Below are 9,879 nucleotides of genomic sequence, written 5' to 3' on the forward strand. Positions count from 1 at the left end.
CTTTTACTATGAAGCCACGTTGATGTAACACGTGGCTTGGCATTGTCTTGCTGAAATAAGCAGGGGCGTCCATGGTAACGTTGCTTGGATGGCAACATATGTTGCTCCAAAACCTGTATGTACCTGTGTATGTTGCCCATGCTTTGGGCACTAATACACCCCCATACCATCACAGATGCTGGCTTTTGAACTTTGCACCTATAACAATCCGGATGGTTCTTTTCCTCCTTGGTCCAGAGGACACGACGTCCACAGTTTCCAAAAACAATTTGAAATGTGGACTCGTCAGACCACAGAACACTTTTCCACTTTGCATCAGTCCATCTTAGATGAGATCGGGCCCAGCGAAGCTGGCGGGGTTTCTGGGTGTTGTTGATAAATGGCTTTCGCCTTGCATAGTACAGTTTTAACTTGCACTTACAGATGTAGCGACCAACTGTAGTTACTGACAGTGGTTTTCTGAAGTGTTCCTGAGCCCATGTGGTGATATCCTGTACACACTGATGTCAATCAATCAATCAATCAAACAATGTTTATTTATATAGCCCTAAATCACAAGTGTCTCAAAGGGCTGCACAAGCCACAACGACATCCTCGGTACAAAGCCCACATGTCGGTTTTTGATGCAGTACCGCCTTAGGGATCGAAGGTTCTTAATATCATCGCTTACGTGCAGTGATTTTCCCAGATTCTCTGAACCTTTTGATGATATTATGGACCGTAGATGGTGAAATCCCTAAATTCCTTGCAATAGCTTGTTGAGAAATGTTGAAAAGTCCCTCAAAATCGGTGCAAATAATTGTCATTTATTCAGGATGGACTAATTTTAAAATTAACAAATGAAACAAAGATAAACAAAATCTTCCCTACATTATCAAACTCACGATCTAGAGATATATACGGTCTGAACATTTTCTTCCTAAAAACGTATAAGGATAGTCTTATTGCTCCTATAACAACAATTGATAAATAAATCAAAAATAGAAAACACTTTCCCTACAATGTTGAAAGCTGCTACTATCATCCAAATCCATAAAGCAGGAAATAAACAAGACATCAACAAGTACAGACCAATTAGCCTTCTCCCCGTTATAACAAAAGGAATAGAACATTTGAAGTTAAAAAGTGGCTTTGGAGCATAAGAGCTGCTCACACGGTCACTAAGGGGCATTATGTTGACACATCAACTTAATGTGTATTATATTTATCCATGAGAGCAATTTTTTTGTAAATTGTGAGGTATGGCTGTTAAAATCTTGGTTGTTTTTACAAATGATGACAGATGTGAACAAGAGCATGTATTTTCTTAGAGGTGATGATGTAAATAAGGTGTGGTTGTATTGTATATTAAGTATGTGTTGATGAAGGGGCATTTTGTGACTTTTCTTAAATTTGATTACATGCTATAGTATGATTATTTATTGATTCATTATTAATTGTTATGAATGTATATATATTATTTATTATGATTAATTAGTGTCATAATTTTATTGCTTGATTTTTGGATCCCTTTAATTTAGATAGCCAGGGACTGCAGATGAAAAGTAGCTATTTAGATATAATCTGGTACAGAACATATCTGTCTTTGAACTTAAACTTTCTGTGCATTGTCCTATCATATATAGACTAAATTAAATACAACTACTTAGTGAATTACTGAGGCCACAATAATTCACTAGGTGTTGTAAAATATCAAATTACTATTCCAAAAGCAAACATTGACCTCAAACATGACCTGTCCTCCGCCTCTGTTCTTGCTGCGCTTGACTATCAGCTGCCTTTTCTTTTTCTTGGATGTTTCTGAAACTACTACTACTACCACTACTACTACTACTACTACTATTACTATTACTACGACTAACACTGTCCCTGTTTCAGGGACAGAGGGGGGAAGTGAGTTTGGAGTGCGAGTGTGAGTGGGGGGTGCGAATAGACATTTTAGACACCACCACGCCAAGTTCCACGACAGGTTCTTGTACCTGCACCACGGCAGGTTCCTGTACCGGCACCTCGGCTGGTTTCCGCACCAGCACCAAGACTGGTTTCCACACCAGCACCGGCTCCAAGACTGGTTTCCACACCAGCGCCGACTCCAAGACTGGTTTCCACACCAGCGCCAACTCCAAGACTGGTTTCCACACCAGCGCCGACTCCAAGACTGGCTTCCACACCAACGCCGACTCCAAGACTGGTTTCCACACCAGCGCCGACTCCAAGACTGGTTTCCACACCAGCGCCGACTCCAAGACTGGTTCCCACACCAGCGCCGACTCCAAGACTGGTTCCCACACCAGCGCCGACTCCAAGACTGGTTCCCACACCAGCGCCGACTCCAAGACTGGTTCCCACACCAGCACCGACTCCAAGACCAGCTCCTGTCCCTGCTCTGAGGCTAGCACCAGAACCTGCACCAGCTGCCGCAACGACAACGTCTCCTGCTTCCACGGCGACGACAACGTCTCCTGCTTCCTCGGCGACGACAAAGTCTATTCCTGCTTCGACAACGTCTCTTCCTGCTTCCATGGCGACGACAACGTCTCCTGTTTCCACGGCGACGACGTCTCTTCCTGCTTCCATGGCGACGACAACGTCTCCTGTTTCCACGGCGACGACGTCTCTTCCTGCTTCGACGACGTCTCGTCCTGCTTCCATGGTGGCGATGTCTCCCGCCTCGTCACCGCCGGGCCTTCCCAGGGTGCCGCCACCTTCCTCGCCCTCATCATCGTCTCTGCGACCTCGAGCTGTCCGGCTGCGAAAGCGGAGATCAGGGGCCCGCATGCGGCTCTTTCAGAGGTCAGTCAATGGACGCCAGTGGCGCAAAAAGCAGCAACGCTTAGGACGTAGGCGTAGAACTCTCCGGCTGCTGAACTTCTGGCGCCACTTACGCCCACATTCTCGGCGGCCACGAATGTGGCCTTTCCGTGGTCGCCGTGGTCCATTCGCCGTCGCCACCTGACTCGTCCCCGGTGGATTCGGGGACACTTGGCCTGGCGACCCACCACCAAGTCCTCCCTCCGCCCTCCCTTGACTCTTGAACTGTATCTTAGTTTTTGGGGATTTAGTTTTTCTAGGGATATCTGGAATCTGTCCTTTAAGGGGGGGTACTGTTATGATCCGCTGCCCGGATCATATTCTGTATACGTTTTGTAGTCACTTGTGTTTTCAGCACCTCTTGATTTTGTTTGTTTCAGTTGCCATGACGGCAGATTGCACACACCTGCCTCTGGTTAGTGTTCGGAACGCTCACCTGTTGTCCGGGCACTAATCAGGGGGCTATTTAGTCTTTGCCCTGGCCTCACTCGGTCTGGCTTTCTAATTTGCTTAATGCAACAGTTGACGACTATTTATATTCCTGCTAGTTTTACAAGCTGAACTATTTTTCTTGCTAGCTCCCACGCAAGTCCCTTTGTTTTTGTCTTAAGTGCTATGAGCATGTTTTTGTTTGTTCCCGTATGATTTGTTTCTCAAATAAATAATTTTCCTACCTGCACGCTGTGTCCGAAGCCATCTGCATTCCGGGGAGAACAACCACGCATCATCATGCGACCCGGTCGTCACAATTTCATTATTCACCTCAAAATGTAGTGTATATTACTGTAATGGAAAAACAGTACTTTTTTTTTTAAGGTTAAAAAAAAAAAAAGGCAGCTCAGTTGCCAGAATTTTATTGTAAAAGTACTGGGGGGTTTTTCAGTTACAGATAAATGCTGTAAAAACCACAGTAAATTTCACAATTTTACCATGAAATCTATTGCTACTTTTACATTGCAAAATTTGATGAATAACATGCTTTGAAATAATTATTATTAGTATTTATTTATATTTAAAAAATGTTTTGAATGTTTGATAATATATTTTTGCATAATTAAACAATATTTAAGTTAACATAATTTGCGATTACCGTATTTCCTTGAATAGCCGCAGGGGCGTTAATTAATTTAAAACCTCCTGTCACTCCTGCGTTTACCGGAAACCGGCGGGATGGCCGTGCATGCGGTAATTATTTTAAAACCTCTTCTCACTCCGGCGTTTACCAAGAGGAATCCATAAAATTTAGACGTGCGCTTTGAGTGTGATGTAAGCATACCATCATGAAAAGCACATTTAATTAAAAAAAACGTTATTATGGTCTTACCTGTACTTATAAATGGAGTCCATTTGCAGCTCCTTCTGACCAAAAGCATCGATAACTTGTTTATAAAAGTCTTCATTATTTTCTTTCTTCCGTTTTAAAAGTCTCTCTGTCTCGATGGAGATATTCCTTTAATTATTACCTCCTGCTTCCATTGAAAGTCCAGTTTAGAAAACTGTTTTATTTTAGATACCGGTATGTAATCCTCCTTGTTAAAAAAAAATAATCTCTTGCTGCGTGTGTTCACTTCTTCTGCAGTACCGGAAGTCGCAAGAAGGATCACTAGCGCGGCAGCGCCCTCTACCACCAGGAGGCGGGAGTCATTTAATGACTTATACAGTATTTCACACACGCAGCTACGGTATATTAATAAAACATAGCTGCTTACTGTTCTCTTTAGCATACTGTACCGGTATTCAATAGCTTGGACCTTAAATCCTACTGAATAACTCTTTATCTTTTTTCCTTTGTGCGATTGTAAACTCCTGAAAGCAGCTTCCTCCATTTTGAAAATGAGGACAGATGCGTCACTCGTGACGTAACGAATTTGACCCGGTGGAAGTTCTAGCCATATGCTAAATATTTTGCGAAACGAGTTTGACCCGGTGAAAATTATAGACATGCGATAATAAAATTAATATTTTGCGAAACGAATTTGATCCGGCTTCAATAATAAACCGGCGATAAGGCCAAGCATGCGTTAATTATTTTGAGAAAAGAGTTTGACCCGGCAGTAATTCTAGACGTGCGAATACTATATTCCCTGCGCCAATTCAAGGAAATACGGTACATAGAATTTTTTTTTTCTCACAAATTAGAAAGAAAGAATACATTTAGTAAGAGAAGTTGCAGAACTTTATTGATACGTGTTATTTTTAGGCTTTCGAGGGCCAAATAAAATTAAGTGGCGGGCAACATCTGGCCCCTGGGCCTTGGGTTTGACACCTGTGCACTGGATGAAGCTCGCATACCAATAGTGGTACACTAAGGATTGGTTGGTTTACGTATAAGAAAATCCATGATTGATTGGTTGATTTACAATGAGTCACGATTGGTTAAGATTAGGGCAAAACATTAGGGAAAGGCCAATCAGAGGCAAGATAGGGCGGGTCATGGAACCAGGAAGAGAAATCACAACAGACACGCACATCCCAAATGACGACGAGAGTCGGAGAAGAAAAGAGGGAATATTCAAGCGGGTGGTTTATATAATTAAAAAAACTAGTGGAAGATGGCAGAGCATTCTCTTGCTAAGATTTTTCTTTTAGCGATGTAGACGACGTCCAGGAACCCACAATGCGTCTACTTGGCCACATTTGGACAAATGTATGCATCTGGATAAAACAATGGCCAGCACATTCATTTTAGTTGTTTACCATGTAAGCCCATATCAAAACTGCTTTTGACTTGGAAGACGTGGGACACACTTTTAAGATCACACATTAAGTTGAGCTGAGTTCCAAGTTTTACTGCACATAACTATTATCAACTGATCCCAAACAAGCAGAGAAACGCTGGAGGTACGCACAAGACGATACTAAACACTCTGGCACAGGACAGAAGGAGGATGAGACACTTATACACATGAGGGAGGGTGACACAGGTGGGCGCAATCAGGCAATCAGGAAAGACTTCAGAACAGGGAAACAGGAGGAAGGACAAGTGACCTGAAACGAGAGGGAGAGTCAGCATTTCAAAATAAAACAGGAAATGACAAAACAACATGAAACCAGACGAAACCCAGACCAGACTTCACCCAGGTGTGACAGATTGGTGGAAAGTTGTACATTAAGTTTCATATTTATATAATGTAGCTTTAATGTCACAAGCTACTTTTGTCATGTAGCTTGCTACAATTCTCTGGGGATAGCTTCACCTGTAGCTTAGCTACATTTAATCAAGTGTAACTTGTAGCTTAGCTTACTACATTTTACAAAAGGCTTGCTCACCACTGATTAACACACGCGCAAACCTGATAGCGCACGCAAAGCTGATCTACTAAACGTGTGCAAAGTGAATTGTGTCTGTTAAATGAGCAGAATAAGACGTGCAGTCCATTTTGTGTCCCTGTCTTCAATAATATGCAAAATAAATGCTGATCATTAAAACGCCCACAATACTGGCAGGAGCATGCGCAATGTGATGTATCAATATTGATCACCGTTTTGCGAGCACTATTGTGTATTTTAATTAGAATGCAGCTGAGATAGGCCCCAGCACCCCCCGCCACCCCAAAAGGGACAAGCGGTGGAAAATGGATGGAATGGATGGAATTAGTAACTTTGCAAAGTGACAGTTCCACACACTGCTGCAGGATCAGTGCTTGTGCTGCACGATGGACAGATGAGAATCCTTCGTCCTTGGTGTGCGTGTCAATATTTTTGGATGGTCAGAAATAAAAAAAAATATTCGACATATCGTCTATTCAGCAACATAATTTTAAACTGCTAGAGGACCTAAGGGCTGATTAAAAAAATTTAATTAATGCGATTTGCTGTCCTTTAGTATTTTTTTTGTAATAACTTTCTTATTTTTCACATAAATATATATCACTAAATATTTATGTGAAAAAAAATTCTTGAGGTAAGCATTTTTTGCTTATTGAGCGGAGTAAGTGCAGCCTCGCTCCAATGCACCTCCGGCAGATTAAAAAAATAAATAAATAAAATAAAAATGGTGTCAAGATGCACTGATTGAACTGATTCTACAATGCCCTTAAAAAGTGGTACTCGTCTCCTCTGTGTTTGAAAACAACAAAACGCCACAGGCAGGAGCATGAATGATAGTGTCTCCGTGGTGATGCCCCGCACATGCAAAATACTCATTTAAATAAGTGTACAAAGTATTAGGCCCAATCCTAATACACCCCTTCACCCTACTTTTTAGCCCAATCCCTACATTTTGCGCGTTCCCGTGAAGGTAGTGGTGTCCCAATGGCTCTTTGCATGTAGGGGTAGTGGGCATAACGAGGAGTGGGGGGTATGAACCTAGCCACGCTAGCTAGCGATAGGTTAAAATACTAAATAATAATAATAATAAAACTTTAAAGCTTGCAAATGTGAAAACATTAATGTTAATAACCTTCAAAATTTTCACAGGAGACAACAGTCGTAGATGACAGCTTCTACTCCGTGTAGTTCTTCGTTTATAAGCATCATGAATTTAAAAAAAAAAACTAAACGATCTCAGTCGTTAACTGTATTGCTGTCGAGTTTGTGGTGTAATGGTGAGACTAGTTATCGCTACTAATAAAGTACAGTGGTACTAATGAATTAAGAAAAGTACTACTGCCTTTGGAAAACACCCGTAGTTATTTTTCATCCACATGTGCTGTCGTGCGGCGGTGACGTTGCTGAGCCGAGGTGTGGCGCATTCGTGTGTCAAAAGGCACACACTGAGCGCAAACAATCATAATAATCGTCCAAAGTATTAATGACAAAATAACAGCAATTATACTGGTTAATAAAAAAGGTGCGTATAAGGCAATATGAAGGTATTTGGGCTTCAGAACTGTCAATAAAGATGACGCCTTAAACACTGAAGTGCCGCGCCGCTGCTTTAAAACGTGTCAATACAGCATTACCACCATTGCTTCAAATTTAGGTAAACATTTAAATAACAAACAGTCAGACCTGCACAAGGAGTTTAAAGCGTGGCAGGTAATATAGTTAATAGCTTCCCCCATGTACATATACAGTAGATACTAGACACACACACAGCTGGATGGCTTGTTGAAAATGATTAGAGCAGTCCAAACTGTCCACATAATGTAAAATAGTGCAAGTGAATTGTCTGAATTTTGTATTAAATTCCCACTTTTTCATTTGTGTTTTATCTTTAAAAATGTGTGTTTTGCATGCTCCTTGTCTTATCAGTGTATTTTTAGCCTTGTTTTCAGTGTTTACTAATAATTGTATATGTCTTAAAGCACCGCTCAAAATTAGCAACCATAAATCATGAAGCATTTAATACATTGTCAATTAAGCTTTCTATTCTATTCTAACCTAATTCTAGATCATGGCGGGATTTATCTAATATGAACAATTATTGCAAACTGTTATTTGAGTGCGATAGCAAAAGCTCATGTGTTTAATGCGCATTTTAATTTTAATTTTAATTTTAATATTTTTGTTTGGGTGCAATAAGAAACATATGTTTAATCATAGGTTTTATCATACATGTCCTGGTAAATGAAGCCAATAATGACATGTTTTGTGTTGTCCTTTATTTTGAAAAGCATCAAAAAGTAATGAAATACATAATGATATACAAAACCCAAAACCAGTGAAGTTGGGCACTATTACACCCCCATACCATCACAGATGCTGGCTTTTGAAATTTGCCCCTATAACAGTCTGGATGGTTATTTTCCTCTCCGGTCCGGAGGACACGACGTCCACAGTTTCCAAAAACAATTTGAATTGTGGACTCGTCAGCAGTGTTGGGTTAGTTACTGAAAACCAGTAACTAGTTACAATTACTAGTTACTTTATTTCAAAAGTAACTCAGTTACTAACTCAGTTACTTACACCAAAAAGTAATGCGTTACTGTGAAAAGTAACTATTTAGTTACTTCTTTTTTTCCCCTTTTTTTTAAGGCTCCCATTAATGCCCTTTTAGCCTTCATTTCAGTACTGTTATTGCACTGGAAAATAATACCATCTGTTGATCAACTTGACATGCATTTGCATCACTGAACTCAGAAAGCAATGTGGTCTACATACAACACACAAACAATGTGGTCTACAGACAACACACAAAGACAAAGATATGTTTCAAAGGGCCAATTTATTTCAGGCCAGAAAAAATTGACAAAACTATTTTAAATAGCTGCAACATAATGGCACTTTAACTTTAACTCTAAGTAGATAGGATCTTTGATCCAAGACACAACTTACATTTAACTAAAATGTTATTTTCTTTGTGCTCGACAAAAGAAAAGTATTGAGAATGTCTCCATGTTAAAAAACTCAACTTCTGGCTTCACCATGAGGTCTTGTTAGTTGTTATGAGAGTAGCGTATGTGTGTGTGTGTGTGTGGCCTTTTAAGATATGACAACATGTGAGGTGAGTGACGTCAGTGAGTGAGTGGGCGAGAGAGGTGAGGGAGCGGCGACAGTGAGTGCGTGCAGGTGTTCTAGCTTGGTGGATGGCTGCGTCCAATAAAGTCACAAAGTTGTGTAGTGGATTGTCCGAAGCTTAAACAGGCAACAAAAGTAGTTTAGTACAACAAATTTATTTACCCATTATCAGAAGTGCAGGTTGAATTAAGTTGGCCGTGCAGACAGACCACATGTTACTCCGGAGTAAACAAGACACACACAAGCCAAAATCACTGTCGAGTTCCGGTCTTCTGCCATTTTTTATATGTCTCTTGTGCGTCATTGTTTGTTATCTAATGCGCCACGATTGTTTTGTTTTGGTTTTGTCTGTTCCAAAACAACCTTGTATCTCCTAGTCATATTTGGAAAATCTAAACATTCTGTAGACAGGTTGGCATAACTCCATATTCACCTTTGTCCCACAACTGGTCCATTCAATGGCACAAAATAGAAGAGAATTGAAAATGAGCGGACATTCTTATTAGACATGCAATATAGGTCAAAGGTCAGAAATTCTACTACATACCCGCCTTCCAGGGTCTTAAGACCCTGGACCAAAACAATTTCTGATGTAGACCACTAATCTCTACCACAGATAGAGGCAAAAACCTCAATGTTTTTATACGAGGCAAAAATTCCGTCTAT

This window comes from Entelurus aequoreus, linkage group LG03 (assembly GCF_033978785.1).
Source record: "Entelurus aequoreus isolate RoL-2023_Sb linkage group LG03, RoL_Eaeq_v1.1, whole genome shotgun sequence".
NCBI classification, from domain to species: domain Eukaryota; kingdom Metazoa; phylum Chordata; class Actinopteri; order Syngnathiformes; family Syngnathidae; genus Entelurus; species Entelurus aequoreus.